The 22,521-nt window shown below is 36.3% G+C and overlaps 1 pseudogene; it reads left to right on the top strand.

Annotated features, from left to right (window-relative positions):
* The window catches only part of LOC149209640 (serine carboxypeptidase-like 31), a 76,012-nt pseudogene that overhangs the window by 51,072 nt on the left and 2,419 nt on the right, over positions 1 to 22,521 (top strand).

Raw genomic sequence — 22,521 nt, 5'->3', positions numbered from 1 at the left:
CCCTCATTTCACTATGCTCCCACATGCTTATTTGTTAATTTCCCCATTATCCCTTTATTAGTTATAAATCCCCTTTTCTTTTCATTTTGACCCTTACCCCTTGGTTTCACACATTTCCCTAGTAATTTTGCTTCAAAAATCATCCCCTACCTAAAACCCCTTTTCCCTATTGTGAAACCCATTTCTCATTGCAAATATTACCTTCCCCCCTTATTAATTTCCCTATTTCCGTTCAAAAACCTATAAGAACCCCCTTATCCTCAGTTTTTACCCCCCCCCCCCGCATTATCCAATTAACTTCCCCACTTTATATTTTCCCGACAAATCCTTTTTTAACACACCAACCCTTGGTACGGTTAAAAAACCCCGCCACATAATCCTTAGTCCCACTTTATTAACGCGTTCTTATATTTAATCCCGACCTTATACACTAATTAATTACAATTTGTTGTAATTAAACCCCGGGCCCTGCAAATCCATTTCCCGATTCCCTCCGTGCAACTTAACCACGTGACAGCCGTCCGATCTCCTTCCCGAAGATCCGATGGTGTGCATCCATATTGCATGGGTTCACCATCCGACTGATAGCAACCCGAGAGCACGTGAGGTTCACAGTTTTGTGTGGCCGTTGTTCTGCTACGTGGCGGCCCCAGGCTAAATTGCGTGCTCGCGAAAAATACAACCTAGCCTCCAAAAGCAGTGCGATGGCCCAGAAAACCACCTCCCCGTCCAAGCCAAAAAACTGCTCATTGTTCATTTATATTTTCCGCACCAAAATGTGAATGTTACCTGTTAAAAAGCCGGAAAAGCCCCAATTTGCTCTTTTCGCTTGTTTTTCACTGCAGCTGCTGCTCAAGCCATTTGTGACACCCTGGACCTGAAAACAACTGAATTGACCACCGTTTGCCACCTTAAGAAGCTCTGAACACCCAATTCAAGCAACCAGTTCACAGTTGAAGCCATTGTACCCTCTGCATTCACTATTGAACCCAGTTTGCAAGCCAGAGCGCCAATTTCTAGGTATTCTTGGAAAAAGCAGAACGACCCTTCAATTTGATCTAATTGAAAGTTTAATTAATTGGAATAAATTATGAAATTTGCCTAAATTGAAGAGAAGCTTATTTGTATACCCCAAACCCTCATTTTACAGGTTGTAATTGCTCACTCACTGTACCAAAAGCTCCTAAAACCTCACTTCTAAAACCTCTACAAACCTAATTCATATCTCTAAACCTAGTTATGGCTTCCCAAACCTCCCTGGACATGAGACCTATGCAAACTCCTCTCCTGGACTACGACCAACTTGCATTAGCAGACATAGATTTTCAAATAAAGAATACTACTTCCCCTGCTTACCTTCTAAATCTCCACTGTTAGAGTAAGGATAGATTCTTAAACTAGAACGATGACGTCCACCTTTGGGAATCTAATTTTCTCAAATATTTGTTTCTAGAAGTACACCCATTCCTAGAGATCATCCATTTCTGTCATGCTTGCTACAGTCCTAGCCAAAGAGCTGTTGTCACCCCTAACCAACAAATGTTATTTACCATCACTACAGAATCTATCAACCAAATGGCTCAGGTCCAACCAAGCCCAAATAATACCCCATTGTCTATTGGAGACTTGTTGAACCTATATGTCAAGTTAGACCTGGCTAAAATAGCCCAAATTTCCAAAACTTTCATCATAGAGGAATGCCATACTCCCACAGATAGTCCCCCTTACGCTGCTACCAATTTTTCAGAAAGGGGTAGATAGATTATTACCATGCTTTCTTGCATCTTAGGATATACCACAAATGAGCATGTGGATGAGGTTGTCCTGGCCTTTCCTTCCATCTTTAGCCCAGGAAAGCCTCCTGTTGTTATTTATAACTATGCTCAGTTCATTGCAGATAGGATGCATGAACAGTTCACCAGACTACCAACTGAGAGAGTTTTCAAGTATTCTTCTATATTATTTCACATGTTTTTATATTATCAATTAGATAAATTCCCTGTCAGCATCCAGAAGCTGGATACCAAGGAAATACAAGGTTAGTTATTTATTGGACACCCTTGATCCAGAAATGATCCACTACATTCACCTATAAGGACTTCATTGATTCATTTGTCCATCTAGTCATGGACATGCAAACCAGTAGTCCTCAACCCAAAATCAACCAAGAGATCAAGAGGGTCTTACAGTTGGCCAAGAACAGCAAGGTTGGAGACTGGTATCTGTACCATAATCACATAGAGATTCGAGTTTATGGATGCCAACTTGCCCCTTACAAACTACCCAAATACCTCCCTATGAGGATATTTTCACGAGAATATTTTAGGGAGATCATCAATTCTGATGAAGTCAACTTCTTAGCAACTAGGAAGAAAACCTACTTGAAAATGAGAAATCAATTGGGCCCCTTCATTTGTAATAACATAGAAGCTGGACCAGAGGCAGACAAGATGTTATAGCAAATGAAGTTCAAAAACAGCTTTATGTGGCAGTATGACCCTCATGGAGTCATAAATAAATTGAGGATCAAGGTCAAATTGAGACTTTTCATCCACCATCCTAGACCAGATCTTGAGAGGTTTTCCAACCAATCAAAATGGTTGGAAAACACTCTAATTGACATCGATAGCACATAATGGATGTAGAAAATACACTAATTGATGTAGAGAAACAAATTGATGAAAGTTCTTTCTTGCAGGTTCCAGAACTAGAGGAACCCATGAATATTCCTCCTATTTTACAGACCCCAGCAAATGAGGAGAGAAACCCAAAGAGAAACAAGGAGGAGGGTTCCAGTTTTTCTATGGAAACCACATATGAGCAGTTTGAGCTTAGGAAAAGGCCCAAGCTGAATCCTATAACTGAACAAGAAGAAACCATTGAATCGGTGGAAATCACTGACACTGATACAATGGTGGAAAGAAGCAAAGGCACAACTACTTCAGGAGAAATACAGTAGCCTTCAACATCTAACACTCAATTGATTGAGAGACAGTTCAATGTTGAGGTTTCTTCTTTCACCAGGGCAATAGATAGAGAAAAAGACATCAAGGACAGATACAAGGAAATCAAATTGAGAAATTAAAATTTGAAGGCTGAAACCTATGCTCAATACTTCAAGCATACACCAGCAAATCAAAGCAGGTTGATGTCAGCTTTTGACATCAAAGTAGGAAAAATGCAGGTGTCCTTCATGTAGCCAACTATTCAGCAGCCAAAGACATCAGCTGACTATAGAAAAACAGACTTTGAGGTGTTGGACAGGGATGTTCATCACATTGACCAGATAGAATTCCATAAGGAGGTGGGAGATATTATCTACTCCACCTTGAAAGGAAAGGCCATGGCTGCACATAAGCTGTAGAGATCATTAGATAACACTACAACCCAATACAAATTGGAAAAGGCCTCCTCATAGGCCAAGGACAACAGGATCAAGTCATTCGAGGACTTGGTAATTGAGATGGGACATGATCCCAATGACATCAAAGCGGCTGAGAAATTGATCAAGAAGAAGAATGAGAACATTGCAACTCTTAAAAAACAACTGAAACTTCCTCATTCAGAACACCCACAGACCAAAGAAGTCCTGGAGAGCCAAACACATCAGGAGGAGATGATGAACTTGGTGCTACAATTGAATGATCAACTAAAGGAGATGGAAAAAGAGTTAGATAGCTTGATACAGTTAAAATAAGCTAGTCTGGAGACTGCCCCTACCACTGTTATACCAATAGTTACTACTGCAGTACCTTCCACTTTGGCAGCATCATTATCTCCTATAGCTCCAATGGCTACAACACTGCCAGCTTCTACAGCGTCTACATCAGCAATAGGGTCAACATGTGGTGAGGCTAGCAGATTGGTTAAGGCAATGGAAGACATTTCCATTCAGACCACACAAATGAACAAGCTCAAAGAAAAGGTGACCAATCTAGAAACTGACTAGAAGCTTGCACAGATTATGCACAAAGAAGAAGACTTGCAGAAATCAACCAGGATGAATGAAAGAATAAAAAACTTGGAGAAGGAATTGACTTTAAAGGAACCCCTTGGACAGGCTAAGGAACAATTATGGGCCAATATCATTGACTTTGTCAACAATATTTGGCCATCCATTTAAGTAATTTTTGAGCAAATTGACTTGGTGAAAGAGGCTACAGAAGCCTACAGAGAGTGAAAAAAGAATTGGGAGATATGCCAGAGGAAGCAACAAGGATCATTCACTTCTTGAACTCCAAAAATAAGTATCAATTTTAGGAATTAGAGATACCTAACAAAACAAGTACAATACTAGAAGTAAAAATGGTCCTCACTGAGAGGAATTTAATACTAAACCTTGAAGAGAAGTTCCAAACCATACAACTGGCTATAGACAGGTTCATGGTTAAATTTGAAGTTTTGAGGTAAAAGGGTTTGCCCAATCCCTTGGTAATAAATGATAAGTTAATTCCACAAGAGGACTACAATAGAAGAATTAGAGAAGTGGTCATGGATCAAGTGAACACTTCATCTATGAAGGGAATGCTAACTGGCAAGGTTCTATACCAAACTTTTGAGAACTTGTTTTACCTCCAGCATGAGGTAAAACACCTTTTTGTGAATAAGCCCACTTTTGCCAAGTACACGGAGGGAAATGAAATTTATAGGAAAATGATGAATATCTAATTACCAGATGCAGACACATAGGAGAAATTGAATGACTTACTGTAGAAATACACAGCCAAATGTAAAAATGTACAGTAAGGGTGAAAAGGCATAGTAAAAGCATAATGACAGGCCAGCCAGATGAAAGAGTATCAGGTAAAAGTGTATCAGTTGAAAGATCAGAGTAAGAAGAGAATTCAGCGTGAAGACCAACAACAAAACAGAGAATAAAAGGGAAAATATCATAGCATAAAGACAACACAACCTAATAAACAAGGACAACATACATCAGTTGAACATCTATCTCTATCTTCTTGCATGAAGATATTTCTTTTTCCTATATTAATTCCCAAGACAGTTTGGGATATTTTGTAAATTATTTTTGTATAAATACTTCATAAATCGAAGTATTGGGTGTGGATTGCTATACATTTGTATAGTTATTTTGATCATAAACCTAAGGGTTATTGTACTAATTTTTCAATTCAACACACTGGACTAAGGAATAAAGAGATTGCATTACAAGATTCATGTGTTGAGCTATTACAGTGAAGTATTTTCTTTGTCAAATTTGTTATTTTCTTATGTTTTTTCATAAACTTGAATGCTATCTAAAGTTGAATGAATTAACTGAAAATTTATCTTAGAATTTGTTTAAGTACACTTTGTTTTGAACAATTGATCATTTCCATGTTTTCTTCTGATATGCAAATCTAATAATCCTTAATTTCTCTCCCATCTCGGTTGACTTCTTTCACTTTCTTCATAATCCAGCCTAAGGAACCCTTAATTTCTCCTTGGATCTAATTGAAAACCATTTCACCATCTAGCTTTGAGATCTGAAGTAACTCTGCTATCTTGCCTTGTAGACACTGTTTTTAGAACTTGATCTAGTGTTGTTTGCTTGATATTTTACCCCATATCCCAATGGTTAAATACACCCCTCTTTTCATCTAAGTAAGTGATCCCACCACCAAATCCAAATCAAAACCCAAGTACAATCATAACTAGCCTAAAATCAAATAACTAAACAATGTTAAATCATAAAGATAGATCCCTCTCTGAGAATTAGGAATGCTAGATCCTAATCTCCAAAGTAGGTCTGTGGTTAACTTTAATAATTTCTTTCGAATCAACTCTTGAGAAATATTGGAGTGATACCACTTGATACCCCTAATGAAGCAATGAAATAGCCCATGAAAGTTTTTGGAATTAAAAATGGAATTAGAGCCCATCAACTCGAAAATGAGTTGCTTACGTTGGAGTCCAATAATTTTTCTTCCATTGAAGATTTTTTGTCCAAGTTCAAGACCTTTAGACTTCTCTTAGAAGGTTTTAAGGTTAAGAAATAAGATGGTAGCCTTATCTATTCCATTCTTACCAAGTTGGGACCACCCTACTCTGTGTTTGTTTCCACCTTCCATTCTACTAGAGAAGCCTTTATTTGTCAAAGACAAGACTACGAGTCCCTCTTTTTTTGATGCCTTCTGTGATTTTTAAATAAGAGAATAAGAAAAACTCTTACATCTTGGTCTTCTTAATCTTATAAACTCTTCTAAGAAAGACTTAGCCACCCAGCAACAACCAAATTCAAAAAATCCTAAGAAATAATATCCTAAAAAGATTGGTCCTAAACCAAGCAAGGGTCTTAAGCAATTTCAGTCTCAAAATGAAAAATCAATTCAACAAAATGATAAGGAAAATAAAAACAAAGGGAAGAATACTGATAGACATTTCAACTTTTGTAATCAAGATGGCCACTTAGAATCGAAATGCTTTAAGAAGATGGAAGCCTTGGAAGCATCGATGAAGAAGCATAACAACCATTTGGAGCACTCTTCAAATTCAACTTCATCTTCAAGAATAACACTTTCTGCATGTGGTTGTCAAGCATCTCGGTCTAATTATGCACTAAATGTATCTTCTTCTTCTCATTATCATGAGTGGCTCATTGATTCTGGAGCTTCTTATCACATGGCCAAAAACAAAGCCATATTTTCTTCTTTAAATGATTGTAACACAAAAAATATATATGTTGGTGATGATAGATCTCTTAGTGTTGTAGGGACTGGAACTATTCACCTAGAAATGGTCACTTTAATGATGTATTATGTGTTGCAACCTTATCCTGCAACCTTCTATCTGTATATTAGATAACTCATTCAGGTGAAGGTAAAATCATTGAATTTTCACCTCATGATGTTGTAATTAAGGACCTAAGAAATCCTAGACAGATTTTAGCTACTGGCATTGCTGATGATTCTAAAAGGTTGTATAAGTTTAACAACTTTGGGTCATCAACTCTTCCCTCAGTATTTGTTGCTCATAATGATGAAGTGAGAAAACTATGGCATGAGCGATTTGGTCACTTAAACTATCACTCCCTTCAAAATCTATTTAAAGAAAATATGGTGATAGGTCTTCCTATGGTATCTTGCAGAGGGTGTTTGTTCCGGATGTGTACTCGAAAATCATCATCAGGATAGTTTTAAAAAATGTGCCTCTTGGCATGCCTCAGTGCCTTTACAGTGCGTGCATAGTGATTTATGGGGTCCACTTCCAGTTGCTTCATTCTCTAGCTACAAGTATTTCTCAACTTTCATTGATGATTTCTCCAGACGCACTTGGGTATACTTCTTAAAACTCAAGAGTGAAGTATTTAACATGTTCTTGGCCTTTAAGGCCTTTGTTGAAAAACAATCTGGACATCAAATTCTTAAGCTAAGATCTGATAATGGCGGAGAATATGTTAACAACAAATTCATCAACTTTTACACTGAGCATGGAATTCAAATGCAACATATTGTTGCATATAATCCACAACAAAATGGTGTAGCTGAAAGGAAGAATCACACCTTAAAGGAAATGGCTAATTGTATGCTTCAATCTAAAGGACTTAGTCTTAATTTTTTAGCAGAAGCAATTAACTGTGCAAATTACATAGTAAATCGCACTCCTACTAAGGTTTTAAATAATATCACTCCAGAAGAAGCATGGAGCTCAATTAAACCAGATGTAAGTCACTTTCATGGTTTTGGAAGTGAAGCATGGGCCCATATTCCAGATGTGAAACATAAACCTTTAGAACCTAAGAGTGAAAAATGTATTTTTGTTGGATATTTTGAAGATGTTAAAAGATATAGAATTATTCCACTTAAGTCCAAAAATGTTATCATTAGAAGAGATGTAAATTTTGCTGAAAATATATTGGCCTATGAGCCTAGTTCGGTGGATGTGCCACCTCTCTCTATCCCTTCTACTTCTGAAAACATTTGTTCTTTAGATGATGACAGCGAGGATGACAATCCTCCCCCACCTTCTCAGGATCCTCCTTCAGCTCCTCAGCTTCCTAAATGGGTCTATGCTAGTTGCAATGCAGCAGGTGCTCTTGCAAGTGATCCTACAGATCAGTGACGTACACATTCTCAGTTTGATACAACCTCTTATTTACTAGCTCAAGCTTCAATGAATCATGATCCTGACACCTTTGCAAAAGCTTCAAGCCATCTAGATTGGGACACAGTTATGAATAAAGAATATCGTTCATTATTGGAAAATGATACATGGGATCTTGTTCCTTTTCCAAAGGGACGAAAACTTGTTAGATGCAAATGGGTTTACAGAACCAAGTTTGGACCAGATGGAAAAGTTGATAAACATAAAGCTCGTCTTGTTGCTAAGGGTTTTTCACAAGTTGAAGGCATTGACTATACTGAACTATTCTCCCCTGTTACCAAAATGAACTCTATCTGCCTTGTTCTTTCCCTTGCTCCCTCTTTCAAACGGGAAGTCCATCAGATGGATGTTAAATCTGGCTTTTTGCATGGGGACTTGCATGAAGAAATATATATGGAACAACCGCCTGGCTTTATACAAACATACTCCAGCCTTGTATGTCAACTTAATAAATCCCTTTATGGTCTCAAGCAAGCCCCTCGGGCTTGGTATGACAAAATGGATAGCTTTCTTTTAGATATTGGATTTTCTAGGTGTCATTCTGACAATGCTGTCTACACCATGAAAGTGGGTAAGTCTCTTATCATTCTTGTTCTTTATGTTGATGATCTTATCCTTACTGGTAGTGATCCCAACCTTATAAGCCATGTGAAGTCCAGCCTTAAAAAGCAGTTTGAAATGATAGACTTAGGGACACTTGCATTAATTTCTTGGTCTTCAAGTCTTGCAATCCAAGGAAGGTATTTTCCTTTCCCAGTCAAAGTATGCATGTGATATTCTACGCCACTTTCACATGGGACACTGTAAGCCAGCCCCTTCTCCCTTTCAGTATGGAGTCAAACTTTCAGCCACTTGTACTTTCCCAGAAGTTGATGCTACCTTATACCATCAGCTTGTAGGAAAATTTTTGTATCTGACCCATACCCGTCCTAACCTTTCCTTCGTTGTTGGCCTTATTGCTCGGTTTATGCAAAACCCACATGAAAGTCATTACAAAGTAGCTAAAAGAATACTTCGTTATGTTCGAGGTATAGTTCAATTTGGGACACTTTACAGTGCAGAAGCATCTCCTCTATTGGTTGGTTTCACTGATTCTGATTGGGCTGGTGACCCTAATGATTAGAAGTCTACTACAGATTATGTCTTCACTCTTGGTTCTGGACCTATTACATGGGCTTGCAAGAAACAAAGTGCCATTTCTCTTTCTTCAATAGAAGCAGAGTATCGTGGTGCTGTAGAAGATAGTAAGGAAGCCCCGTGGCTTCATCAAATCCTATCAGAGTTTGGCTTTCAGCAACAACATCTGACTCATGTGATAATCAAAGTGCCATTCAAATATATGCAAAGATCTAGTTCAACATCAACGCAGCAAACACATTGAACTACACATGCACTTCATCAGAAAGGTCATTCATGACCATGTTCTTGAAGTGAAATATTGTTCAATCGATGATCAAGTTGAAGACATCTTTACAAAGGATTTCATAGAGGCGAAGTTTACTAAACTTCGATTTATGGTTGGAGTTTAAGAAGTTTTCATTAAGGGGGGATAGGCTCTAATGCCTCCTTCCTTCTCCTATTGTGTCATATTTGTACATCCATCAATCCTATCCCAAGTTGTTATTAAGGGGGGATGTTAGGATATTCTGACACATAGGAAATAGTTAAGTATAACTTGGTCTAGTGTAGAGTTAGGTAAAGTGTGTTTGTTTACTATGTACTTTTGTAACTTACAATCCGACGGTCACAATATGTTCTAGACATGAAGTGATCTAATAGTTCATTCTCTCCTTAGTATTACTGACACTTGATCTGTGGCTTAACAATCGATTGGTCCATGATCTCTATTTAAAGAGGATGGAGGGTCATTTGTAAGGTTATTGTTCATGAGAGAAGCTTTTGTAAATTTTCTTTCTTTTATTAATAAATTGTCTGGAGTGGTCACGTTGGCTCAGGCCGTGGACTATTTCCCTCTTTGAGGGTTTTAACCACGTCAATAATACTGGTGTATTGGTCTTTGATCTATTTTTGAGTAGTGTTCTTTAGTGTTATATATGAGGAACTTACCCTGTAAATTCCTACAGTCTACAATCCAGTTTGGGAAAAACTTGCAATAGAAAAATGCAAAACAATCTTCACTTCTAATGAAGACATGTTTTTGTTTTTTCTTATGAAAAAAAATTAAAACTTCAATAACATTTTTTAGAATCAACTGGTATTATTTAATATTAATGTTGGATTCTCAAGTCCTCAGTGTTCTTATGTGGGATATGGGGCAACACAGGAAATAGGACCTTTCCTTGTTGACTTTACCTGTGATAGGCTTACCTCAAATAAATATTCTTAGAACACTGGTTTTCTTTTCTCTGTTTTTCTTTGCTGCCTTTTCAATTGTTTTTCTATTACAACTCCCACCCTTGTTGGAATATTCATGCGAAACTTAAAAATTCCATGCAGAGGCCAACTTATTGTTTCTAGATTCGCCCGTTGTAGTAGGGTTTTCTTATTCCAACACGTCATCAGATTATGACAATCTTGGGGATAACATGGCTGGTAATTTCTTTTTCTAATTTCGAGGTTTGAGATTGATTTGAATGCAGATGATAAAATTGCTTTGAACATGATGACAGATGCAGACACATTTGTTTTTTTTTCGAAATTGGTATTCAAGGTTCCCCAAATGCATAGCACAGAACTTCTACATAGCAGGAGAGAGCTATGGAGGCGAGTAAATTTGGCAAGATTTAAATTCACACTGTATCTCCATAAGACTACCTGTACTTAATTACAATCTCACTTTAATTTGGAGCAGGAAAATACGTTCTAGGACTTGCAGAGGTCATTTATGATTTCAACAACATTACTTCTGATTAGGGTCGCCATGTCAACCTCAAAGGCTTCATGGTAAAATAGTCATAGTCAATGATTGCAACTTTCAAATTTTCAAACAGTAATGCACGTTTGGGCTTTTCTGTTTGTGTGACAATGAGTATTGAAATGGAACTGTATTTAAGTGAGATTTTTTGAATTTTTGGTGGATTATTTATTGAAAAATGTGGAAAAATTTGTGGTGGGATCTTGATTTGTGTTGTTTAAATTGATTTTTTATTGATTTGTATTATTTAAACTACTTTTTTGACTTCATATATGGATTGAATACCTTGAGAAAAATTTAAGGCATTTTGATTATGAAAAATTTACTCATCAAAATAAATCCATATAAAATTCTAAACAAATTAGATAAGTAACTAATCCATAAAAATTTTCAAAATATCACACTTAAAACTTGTTAAAATGTCACAACTCTAGATGAAATGGGCTACTTATTGGCTAGTTAGGGTCCACTTCGTTCGTATCATGTCCACTGGCATCTTGATTTTCTTTTGCTAGCTACCCAGTACCGGGAGTGGGCTAAAAGTTGTTCAAAATGCACCCTTTTGAAACTTGTGGTTTTCCACATGGTCCCTTTTACATTAAGGTTCTTCTCTTCGTTCCACAATGCTTTAGGTTTCCTCATGGTCCCTTTTACATTAAGGTTCTTCTCGTCGTTCCACAATGCTCCAGGAGATATTCACCATGTTTGAATTGTTTCAGAGTGTGAGAAAATCTGAAATGTATTAGATGTCATGAATAGGATAGCTTGAAAATATGAAAACACTATTTTGTTTGACTTGAATTTAATGTGGTGTTAGATTCTAGAATATTTTATAGATTTGATGGAGAATATTTAAGAAATTTAATAGACAAAAACAATAATGTGCTTCGCTTTTGTTTATTATATTTCTAAATTATTTCAAAATCTACAATCTAAACTCAATTTCTAAATTATTTCAAAATCTGCAATTTAGATTCAACAATTCCATAATAAGTGCTCACACTGGATCAGACTAGACAGTGTGGAACCTTGAATTGGGCCAGTTGGGCTAGTCATTTATGGTTTTACCTTGAGCTTGTAAATAAATTTAACTTTCTGTCCAAGGATTTTTCCTTGCAAGTTTTTCTGTGTTTTGTCCTCAGCTTTGTAAATTAATTATTTTTTTGAAGAACCTTTGAATTTTCCAGGTGGGCAACCCAAAGACACATCATGGCTATGAATGGAAAGGTAACATGGATTACGCATGGAGTCATCGAATCATATCAAACGAGACTCGCCATATCATCGCATCCAACTGCGATTTCTTTAGTGGCAAACCATGGAGCAACCTCAAATGTAAAACATCAGTAGACGAAATGCTGAAGCAATTAAAAGAGATTGATATGTATAGTATACACACATCCAAGTGCTTGGCAAATCTCACAGTTGGGCAAAAGGTTACACCAAATTTTGTAAGTAATAACATCAGTGTTATCAGTAATGTTTAGAATTGAGATCAATGTATTATGATTTTTCTTCCATCTAAAACAATGTAAACTTTGAAACGGGAACTATAAACTCAAAACAGGAACTCTGGCCAAAAAAACCCTGAAAAACCATAAAAAACAGTGCTAAAAACGAAAAGTGTGTATACTGGAATGATGGTTTTTTTTTTTTTTTTTGGGAATTTTGAACATGTTTTAAAAATGGCATTGAAAACGAAATTTTCGTGCAAAAAACACCTTGAAAACGAAAAAGTGGTGATACTGAAACGATGATTTTTTTTTAGGGTCAATTTTCAACATTTTTAAAAAATGCTAGTAAAACCAAATTTTTATGTGCCAAAAAAAGTTGTTTATGAGGGAGAAAACACACTAATGTTTTTGGTAGAATAACAATTTTCTTTCCTAAGTATAAATTCAACATGTTTTCAACCATAACATGCTAGATACAAAAGAAATTTGATTTTTTTCAGCCATAAAATTAAAAAACCATGACATTATGAACAAATTATATGACTAAATGAATTCAAATGTCATTATTTGTATATTGAATGAAACATACATTATATCTCTAATTTAATGATGCATAGTAGATATTCTAAACAATAAAAATTACCATAATTAAGACAAATAATCCAACAACATAAAATTGACTCATAACTTTGGATTTAACACTATATGGAAATCAAAAATTTTATTTCAAGATACGATGCAAACATCTGTTATATAAATTGTCTTATACAGTTATTCAAAATCACTCATATTTTCTTGCACACCATCAGAATTCACATCTTCAGATGAATGATTGGATGCTGACGAAGATGTTCCATATTCTTCTCTTTCATCAACTAGTGCCCCATCTGAGTCCACATGCATGCCCACCATTTCAGGTTTCAAAATTCTTCTAGATCTATGACTCATTTCAGTAGACTCCCATCTCAACATTGTTCCTTCTGGTAACAACGTTTTCAGAATCTCTATCTTCTTGAAGTGAAGAGTTTCTCTCTTTGTTAAATTGAATTCATAAACAAGTATGTGAACATCCTCCAATTTTAAGATGTCTGTGCGGCGACGATTTATATTTATACCCTTTCTTTTTCTCTTTCTGCCTTTTTTTTGTCAACTACCATCTTTGGCTTATACACACCATTGAATGGGTGTGTATTTGTGGCATACCAATGTACTTCAACACCTGTAACATCCTCATTTTCTGTAAAGACCTTTATAACTTTAGTAACTCAGAATGGATAGCCATTGGGATCTCCATCTGCTAGCATTGCAATCATGCAACCCTCCTTAATATCTTGTACTGAACCCTTGTAAAGGTCTTCCATGGCTTCACGTTGTGCAGGACATCTTCTGGAACCAATATACATCTCTCTTTCCTCTGCCTATGAAGAATTAATAATACCTTGAGATTGTTGTTGTTCAACAATGTTTGTTTCCTCATGTTCATTCGACACATGTTGTGGCCAAATAAATGGATTTTTCAAAGGTATATCTTCATTTGTTGTTGTTGAAATGATATCACTTTGATAACTGAAAAATGACTCCCACCAAACTGAGTCAGCAATGTCAAAGTACTCATATGTATATCTAATACATTTTTTAATTTCTTGCAGGCAATTAGAATAATTTATATCTCTATTCTATCTTCGTGCATTATGAACTTCACCAACTGATTATAATGACAATATTTTTGATGCAAATATTGGATGATTTGGAATGAACTTTAAAAATTCCAAACCTGATGACGGTGCCTATTCTGCAGTAGTTGAATACTTCTTGCCCCATATTAATGTTTTCCCATCAATTTTTTTGATACGAAATTGATGTTGGAAGCTAATGTCATTAAGTTGTTCAATGCATTTCTCCTCACCATGCGATCCCAGAATAAGCCTTCGCATGTCAATAGTTTCTTCCCACACATCAAAAGTAAGCTCTGGCATGTATGATTTCTTAATACATTCAATTAATGATGGCAAGCTCCCAACTTCCTTCCTCTTCAATGTGACAGAAAAATGATTGAACATCTGATCAATATGGTCATCAGTGTGCCCAACAAGAAGGAAACCAACCTTTACCTTCTGAAAAATTCTCAATTCAACAAGCATGTTTAGATATCCAAAAACAAACTGATTTTTGCTTTCACGGCAAGTGTTGTTCAATTGTAGATACAAAACTTCAGGAAGATTACCAGACCAATGAGAAAGAAAATCATGAATTATGGTTATTGTCAAATTTGCATCATTATGAATATTTGGAGCTGCGAAGTACACCCTTGGCAACATTTTTCCATTGAAGACCATATAACCGACCAAGTGATACTGAATAAAATTTTCCTCCTGTAAATTTTTGGGTGTGCGAACAAAAAGTGGTAAAAGTGTTTTCTTCTAGTCTATACCATCAATTATCAAACCCAACTATTTATTTGGATTATCATAACACTTCTTTCGATGCTTGTACAACTTTTTCCTTTCACTTGTTTGTTGTTCACGATGCTCCTGAAGTTCTTTGACAATTGAATCTACATAACATAAAAGAAAGCCATTAAGAAATATGTTTTCATAGTTGATGACTATACAATTTTAAAAGTTAAAGTTATGAATGCTTACCTCTTTCCGACCCTTCACATTTGTTCATTTTTTATTTAAGAGAAGCATATGTGCTACAAATCCCCATCCTTGTCTTCTTAGGAATACGAACATTCTTGAATTATTTCTTCCATAACTTCACAAAATATTGATATGTAATAAACCAGCCATGTCCCTCAGCACCTTCTATATATTCTTTGTATAGGTTGTAGATTTCTCATCTTGAAAATTTATTTGGAATATGTATTGTCTCTCTATTTGGCATACACTCTCCATGCTTTGAAAATAAATCTTTCATCCATGACATTGCAGTGTTTGATAATGGCCCAAACTATCTTTTATGACATACTTCTGAATAAAATGTGGGATCATTTTCTAGCTTTTCTTGAATTCTCGAGAGACGAAAATTCCCCATCGAATGAAACATTTTGAAAGCCTTTCTACATATAAATAAAGACCCAATATGATAATCATAACTTGACAATGTAGATTGCATGCACCCAACTAAATATGAATTTTGCATGCTTTTAGTCATTAACAAATATCTCTTCCTTCTCTCTAATGCAAATTTGGAATCCATATGTTTCAAGCAATCTTTTTGACAACATTCACTTAAAATGAGAGCATTGATAGAACTTCTTCTCGTCAGATATTCTGTCCTACCCCTTGTATAACTAGAACATCTTACATTGATACGAAAAGATTTTCTCCTACTCCTCGATACAATATTTCTTAGCAATATCTCCATCATTGGATCATCATTTGTATAAGCATTTTCATCATCGTTAAGAGGAATGTTATCCACACTATGATCAGTTGTGCTTTTCAAATACTGACTTGGACGATATTCTTCATCTTCCACTTCTTCAGTGCTACTGTCATAGTCCTTACAATTGGGACTAAATGGAAAATTTGACTCAATGTTTATTGGATATTCTTCCTCACGTGCATTGTCAGTGTTGCTCTCATAGTCCATAGAATTAGGACTACATCGAAAATGTGACTGTTTACTTACTGAAAAATCTACATCCTGTCCTTTGTCACTGCTACCTTTCTATTTATTAGGATTAGGACTAAGTGCTTCGTCCTGTCCTTCATCACTACTGCTCTCATAGTCCATAGGATTAGGACTAAGAGGACACCGTGACACTCCATTCTTTTCAAAATTTTCACCATGCTCTTCATCACTACTACTCTCATAGTCCATAGGATTAGGACTAAGTGGAGACCGTGACACTCCATTATTTTGAAATTTGTCATCATGTTCTTCATCACTGCTAGTCTAATAGTCCATTGGATTAGGACTAAGAGGACACCAGGACACTCCATTCTTTTGAAATTTTTCATCATGCTCTTCATCACTGGTGCTCTCATAGTCTTAAGAATTAGGACTATGAAATTATTTTCAATTAGGACTAAGTGGACACCGTGACACTCCATTATTTTGAAATTCATCATCATGCTCTTCATCACTGCTGCTCTCATAGTCTTTAGAATTAACACTAAGTGGACACCGTGACACTCCATTCTTTTGAAATTCGTCATCATGCTCTTCATTACTGTCGTTCTCATAGTCCTTAGAATTAGGACTAAATGGACACCGTGACACTCCATTCTTTTGAAATTCGTCATCATGCTCTTCATCACTGCCACTCTCATAGTCCTTAGAATTAGGACTAAGTGGACACCGTGACACTCCATTCTTTTGAAATTCGTCATCATGCTCTTCATCACTACCGCTCTCATAGTCCTTAGCATTAGGACTAAGTGGACACCGTGACACTCCATTCTTTTGAAATTCGTCATCATGCTCTTCATCACTGTCGCTCTCATAGTCCTTAGAATTAGGACTAAGTGGACACCGTGACACTCCATTCTTTTGAAATTCGTCATCATGCTCTTCATCATTGCCGCTCTCATAGTCCTTAGAATTAGGACAAAGTGGACACCGTGACACTCCATTCTTTTGAAATTCGTCATCATGCTCTTCATCACTGCCGCTCTCATAGTCCTTAGCATTAGGACTAAGTGGACACTGTGACACTCCATTCTTTTGAAATTCGCCATCATGCTCTTCATCACTGCCGCTCTCATAGTCCTTAGCATTAGGACTAAGTGGACACCGTGACACTCCATTATTTTGAAATTCGTTATCATGCTCTTCATCACTGCCACTCTCATAGTCCTTAGGATTAGGACTAAGTGGACACCGTGACACTACATTATTTTGAAATTCATCATCATGCGCTTCATCACTGCTGCTCTCATAGTCCATAGGATTAGGACTAAGAGGACACCTTGAAACTCCATTCTTTTGAACACACTCCATTCTTTTGAAATTCATCATCATGCTCTTCATCACTTCTTCTCTCATAGTCGTTAGAATTAGGACTAAGTGGACACCATGACACTCTATTTTTTTGAAATTCGTCATCATGCTCTTCATCATTGCTGCTCTCATAGTCAATAGGATTAGGACTAAGAGGACATTGTGACACTCCGTTCTTTTGAAATTCGTCATCATGCTCTTCATCACTGTTTCTTTCATAGTCCATAGGATTAGGACTAAGAGGACACCGTGACACTCCATTATTTTGAAATTGGTCATCATGCTCTTCATCATTGTTGCTCTCAGTCCTTAGAATTAGGACTAAGTGGAATCCGTGACTCTTTATTTATTTGAAATTATCCATCCCCTCTTTCATCAGTGCTACTTTCATAGTACTTAGGATTAGGACTAAGTGGAAGAATTGACTTTCTATTCATAGTGGAAGAATTTATGTTATATTCATCAATATGATTAGAGTTGTTACGTGATGAAGACGTTAATGCTTTACAAAGCGAAACTTCACTATCAGAAGAATCCATCCCTTTCAAATAGAAGAGGTTGAATAATACAAATGTAGACTCTCCTAAAGATATTATATAGCTTAGAGAATGAAATTTTCCCTCCAAAAATTATGTTTCATATATTTCCCTTCATTATTTTATTTTACAATTTATTAAAAAATGTTAGCTAATTTTTTTTATGAAATAAATATTTAAATTTAAAATTGTAAACTAAAACCTTTATTTAAATTATTTTAATAGTTAAACTATCTAATATTTATTAAACAATTGATTTTTTTTTAAATTTTTATAATACCTTCTAAAACAAATTAATCCCACATTCACTGCATTGTAAAACAATTCCATAATATTCGCTTTATCATAGTTTCCTATATTGCCATAAAAAAATTAACATGTTAATTTTTTTTTAGAACAAAGTAATCCCACATTTACCGTATGGTAAAACATCTCCATAATTTCACCTATATAATAAATTTCATTATCACTATTACTCACATCTCATCAAGGTTTTCTGAGGTTCATTGAAAGACTTGGAGCGAATTTGTAGAGCAGTTATATTGCTATCAACATATTCAACAGAAAATTCTCGCAATTGAAAGGTTAATTAATTTTTTCCTTGTAAATTTTAATATTAGATAAGTTTAATAATTTTTATTTTTATTTTTATTTTTTTAAATTAAAATTTTTGCGGACAAAATTTACTCACTACGTCCGCTGTGGGCATGGTGGGCCTGGTAAAGCTCATGGCGGCCAAACGGGTTAGGTAATGCTCACGGTAGCCAAACGGGCCCGTATGTTATGGGCGATGGGGATGGATGGCCCGCCCGCCCGTGTGTTGGCAGGGAAATTCTTAGAATTGCCCCGCCACCCCGCAAGTGGGCGGGCTGTCAGGGTGGCGCAGGAGGAGGTTGTGGCAGCTAAGAATCGCCCCACCACCCCGCGGGCGGGCGGGCGGGCCACTGGGGTGGCGCGAAGGGGCTTCTGTAGTGCCCTTCCCCCCCCGTGCCACCCCAGCAGCCCGCCCGCCCGCGGCAGCCACCCCCCACGCCACCCCAGCGGCCCACCTGCCCATAGGGTGGCGGGGCAACTCAACAATCGCCTCACCACCCCGTGGGCAAGCGAGCTACCAGGGTGGCGCAGGAGGAGGTTGTGGCAGCTGAGAATCACCCCACCACCCCACGGGTGGACGGGCCGCCGGGGTGGCACGAGGGGGCTGCCGCAGTGCCCCCCTGTGCCACCTCGGCAGCCCTCCCGCCTGCGGGGTGTCGCTCCGCCACCCCGCAGGCGGGCTGACCGCCGGGGCCCCCCCTGTGCCACCCTGGCGGCCCGCCCGCCCGCGGGGTGGCGCCCCGCCAGCTCCGCCATCCCGCAGGTGGGCTGACCGGTGGGGCCCCCCCTGCGCCACCTCGACGGCTCTCCCGCCCGCGGGGTGTTGCCCCGCCACCCCGCAAGCGGGCTGATCGTTGGGGTGGCGTGTGGGGGAGCTGTTTTTTTGCCAAAATTGTTATGATTTATAAAATTAATTATTATTTATCATTTTCGTTGTTAATTTAAGTTAATATGTTTTCGTCATTTACTGATTTATGTGTTTCTTTTTTTCAGGAAAATGGCATCAAAGAAGATTTTTGTGAATTTTTCTGGACCAAAGACTCTTAAAGGTGGATCTTCAAAAAACATTGGTGACCAAACCCCACCTAAGCTGATGGCTACAAATCTTTCAAGTGCCTCAAATGATAAGAAGATGATTTCGTACTGGAAGAAATAAAAAAAAGTGAAACTTCCATAAAAAATCTGGTATGTGAAAGAAAGAGAAAGCAAAAATGTACAAATATATCTATTTGTTGATATACCTAATGATAATGAAATTTATGACTTGATGGGAAGAGTCATAAACGTGTTCGGTACTGGACAGTGAAGTTGTTTACATCTTATAAAACCGCCCAAGTCACATGAAAGGATTAAATAGCAGTTATCATATTCATTGTATGACACGAGAGAGGTATCTACAAAGTTGTGTAAACAAATCATAAATGAAATGAAACAAAATATCGTAAGTATTGTTATTTATATTTGTGTTTTGCATTCTTGTAACTGTCTCACTATATTTTTTTAACTTCGTTTTTATTGACATATGATATTTTGTTTGACAGAATTTTGTTGAAAGTTGTTCAATTAGGTTGGGAGGCATTCATTTCATAGAGCATGATATTATGAAAGTTGTCAGTAGTTTCTAATCAGTGTCAAAAGAAGATATGAAAAACAAGCAAAATGTAGTAATTCATGATGCTACAAAACTACATCCAATGGATCATAAACAAAGGCCTTTAGTAAATAAATCTAGCAATAGTAGACAAGTTACTTTTGAAGACGAGGAAGTTGAAACTGGCAGTGAAGAATATGTTGTCGTTACTGAAGATGACATTGGAACTGAGAAGAGTCATAAAAGGCCAAAAGTAACAATGCCCAAGAATAAATCTGTTACAGTTAATGATGAGAATGTTATGAAGAAGAAAAGTAAAGTTGAACATTTTGAAGTAGTCATTACCAACAGTCAAGAACTGAGTGAGACTTCAAAATAAAGCAGATAAATCATTATACTAGGCGCTGATTTAGAGGATGGCATTATCAAAACAAAACAAAATTCCATTCGACAGAACTTGACAAAGAGAAACTTACTTGAGGGTGGTCATACATTTCAGCTTAATGTCAGACAAATCTATAAGGCAAGTGAAGGACAATGTCAATATCAAATCAGAAAGTCACATCATCTGCATGTTCACAACTTGAAGACATTGATGAGGTACAATCCATATGCTCATGTGGTTAATTATGTGCTTCTTGTTGATCCAATTCAAGTTCCCAACAAAGAAGCATTTGATAAGTCAAAATGTTTTGAATACAATTATTATGTGCTTGGGGGTAACTATTCTGTAGAAGCTCAAAGACAATTGATAGAGGAATGTCCCAATAACCCACGTTTTGAAACAATGAAATGTATCATTTATGCTGGTTTATCATATATAGAAGAAAAGTTAGTGGCATGGGATTATAACTCAGATAATGAATATAGGATGTTTATGACTTTCATCCAAAGAGTTAGATTTATTCATACTGAATTTGAAGAAAAATGTGGTGGAGATATGATAAATGTTACTGTAGATTCTGAAAGGAATGTTGTATGGAAATAGGTTATCCAATTGAAGAGAAAATCAATTCAAAAGGTGGAAAAAGTGGAAAATTTAGTGATTTATTCAGAGGCGTTGATAACATTTTTCAGTTGGCATTTAGAATTAGAGAGATATGGGAGTTGATTAATAAGATTTTTAGCATGTGGGAGAACATTTGCATTAAAAACTAGAAGGTCAAAAAGTCTAAGCCATTGATATATAGCAACAATAAATCAGGTCCTAAAATGAAGTAGCTTCCAGAGGATATGACTATCACACCTTGGAGATCATTACAAGGAGTGAAGGATGAAAAAATTGTAAAAGAAATATTATCTCGTGTGAGATCAGGGGAATTATCATTGGATGAAATGTGTGAAGAATTTCAAAAGTAAGTTTGTTGAATTATTTTTATTTATTTCTAGATTATAATTTTATTTTAAATATAACATATTGTTCTTGGTAGTATTTGTTATACATATCATTATATTAACTTTTTAAACTTTATCTATGCAGTGATAAAGTTTACATGAAAATTCAAGAACAAATGGTTAAATTGTTGAATTAAGATGGTTAGGATGATGTTGTATGCAACTATCTAGATTCAAGTTTTACATCAACATTAAAAATTTTTTATCTTGCATTTTAAAAAGTATGTTGATTTATACACTCATCTTTATTCATCTGTGTACTATTTTTAATTTATAACTTACACATATATTTGTTTATTTTATAAAAGATAATGAAGGATGATAATGGAGCACCAAATAGTTTCAGAACCTTTATTGAAAAAATAAAGATCGAAAAACTAAAGAAGCAACGTATTAAGAATGTTGAACTTGATCCAACTCTTACTCATTTCATTTAGAATGGGCTAGACACTATTCAATATCAAGTAATACTTAGTGACCCTTATACTTATTAGGCTCTTAGTAAAGTGGTTGCAGGATTTCTAGAAGTCACGTCATCACCATTGTGGAGATTTGTGACATTTCATTCAGACACATAATTGATAATGTTATTGTCAAGCTTCAAGGGGAAAACAAATCCAAGGATGCAGCTTACATGGTAAAACATTTAAAATGTATATTTGAATAATGTTAAAAAATTCATTTATGTACAAGTTAATTGAACTTTTACTATTTCATGTTACAAGGAAAAGTCAAATCTTCTTAACCGTGAAGAACAACTATTTATAAATGATTGTGAGTTCATCCATATTGATAGTTGGGCAAAAGATGATAGCTATATGTTTATGATTTTTAATCGGGTAGATGGAAAGAGTCATAGCCAAATACTGACTTATGATGTTGTCATGAGAAAACTAACATATGAAAACAAAGAAGCAAAAGGAGAGATAGTTAACATTTATCAAAAACCACAGTTATTGATTAACTATCTTATAAACATATGTTCAAATGAAGGAGATTGGGTTCTGGATTTATTTTCTGGCT

Source organism: Pinus tabuliformis, chromosome 1_2, assembly GCF_031772625.1.
Source record: "Pinus tabuliformis cultivar Carrire ecotype Pingquan chromosome 1_2, CPIR1, whole genome shotgun sequence".
Lineage (NCBI taxonomy): Eukaryota > Viridiplantae > Streptophyta > Pinopsida > Pinales > Pinaceae > Pinus > Pinus tabuliformis.
Note: the sequence above shows the minus strand (reverse complement) of the source record. Positions and strands in the feature narration are given on the sequence as shown.